The sequence below is a fragment of the Culex quinquefasciatus genome, chromosome 1, assembly GCF_015732765.1.
Source record: "Culex quinquefasciatus strain JHB chromosome 1, VPISU_Cqui_1.0_pri_paternal, whole genome shotgun sequence".
Taxonomy (NCBI): domain Eukaryota; kingdom Metazoa; phylum Arthropoda; class Insecta; order Diptera; family Culicidae; genus Culex; species Culex quinquefasciatus.
In genome coordinates, this window is record NC_051861.1 from 25,620,755 (window position 1) to 25,622,642 (window position 1,888).

Below are 1,888 nucleotides of genomic sequence, written 5' to 3' on the forward strand. Positions count from 1 at the left end.
AACGACAAAACAGCCAATTTGGAAAAGTTATACTTTTCATTTTTTTTTTTTTTTTGGTTTAACGATCCACCATTGACTCATGAATCGAAATTTGTCCTATAATTCTGTTCAAAGGGTGTTTTTCGGAACTGAGCTACGAAATCGGTCTTTTTTTTCTAAAATTTTCATTTTTGTATTTTTTAATCCGACTGAAACTGTTTTGGTGCCTTTGGTATGCCCAAAGAAGCCATCTTGCATCATTAGTTTGTCCATATAATTTTCCATACAAATTTGGCAGCTGGCCATACAAAAATGATGTATGAAAATTCAAAAATCTGTATCTTTTGAAGGGATTTTTTGATCGATTTGGTGTCTTCGGCAAAGTTGTAGGTATGGATACGGACTACACTGGAATAATACACGGTAAAAAAAATTTGGTGATTTTTTATTTAACTTTTTGTCACTAAAACTTGATTTGCAAAAAAAAAACACTATTTTTATTTTTTTTTAATTTTTGATATGTTTTAGAGGACATCAAATGCCAACTTTTCAGAAATTTCCAGGTTGTGCATAAAAAATCTTTGAGCGAGTTATGAATTTTTTAATCAATACTGATTTATTTCAAAAAATCGAAAAATTGGTCGCAAAATTTTTTCAACTTCTTTTTTCGATGTTAAATCATATTTGCAATCAAAAAGTACATTGGTGAAATTTTGATAAAGTGCACCGTTTTCAAGTTAAATCCATTTGTAGGTAAATTTTTTGAAAATAGTCGCAGTTTTTCATTTTGCCTTCCTCACTGAGGTAAGGCTATAATCCTGCTCTAAAAATGATGTAACGAAGTTACAGAAAATCCTGTTCCACCTTAATTCCTGTCCCGATCCTTTTCCCAGTTCCCAGTCTCTGATGTCTGAAATCGTGAGTCCTCTTGACAGAGCATACCTCGGTGACAGATCCGTCATTAATGTCACCCTGACGGAAACACTTTCCCGAGGGTTATAAAACCGAGTGATGATCGTGTCCCAAAATACGAAGGTCTTTCGGGCTGGACTGGCTAGGCAAAGGGTTTCCGACGGTGGTTCTCTTTGACGTTTGACCGCCAAGCGCGACACACCACCGGAGACACCCGCCAAGCAACAGGAGAAGGACTAGTACAAACAAGTTAAAACTTATACTAGGGACGTGCCACGACAAGTTAAAACTGTGTACACAAACTGTAAGACGTTGCTGGTAAAAAAATAATAAGAACCCCTCGCGTGAGGATTGCTAAAAGAAAACGTTCACAATTACAGAATACTACAAATTAAAATCGGTTGTCCGCAACTCCACCCTACGTTTGCGACATAACGAAAAAAATACAGGTAAACCAAATTAAAATCGAGATAAATAACAAATTAAAACCGGTGTCAAAAGGCAAGACGACAGGACTAACAAGTTAAAATTTGTTACGAAGGAACTTCGTCCCTTCGATTGGGTGTCTCCCTAGGGTCTAGGATTTTGAGGTTAGGACCCGCTGTTCCTCACCGACCAACTCCGGTGCAACATCCCGCAGCACCCAGCCAACGCGTGGACCCGACTCAATACCTGGTCCGCCAGCTACCCCCAGGTGACCAAGTCGACACCTGACGCGTCGACGCCGCGACTGTCAGACGAGGGTAAACACGACGCCGGCGACCACTGGTCGCGACGACCACCCACCGCGGCAACAATCACAACACCAACCGGCCAACAGCACCAACAAGAACAGAAATCGTGAGTAGAGTGGCAAAGAAATCGTGCGAGATTACGAGCCATGAGTGCTCCGGTCGGAGAGGCGCTGCCCCGACCCCGTTCCGGCTTCCATCGAAGTCCGCACCCCTCCCCTGGTCCGTAGGGAACCCTCATCCCTGGTTCCTGAGCCACTGGACCC

General features: G+C 41.8%; 1 long non-coding RNA gene across 1 annotated transcript; it reads left to right on the forward strand.

The window, feature by feature from the left end:
- The first annotated feature begins 1,116 nt into the window (after nt 1-1,116).
- LOC119765308 lies at nt 1,117-1,649 on the forward strand. Its single transcript, XR_005276633.1, has 3 exons — nt 1,117-1,195; nt 1,272-1,340; nt 1,433-1,649. It is a non-coding gene; the product is annotated as an uncharacterized LOC119765308 (long non-coding RNA).
- The last annotated feature ends 239 nt before the right edge of the window (nt 1,650-1,888 follow it).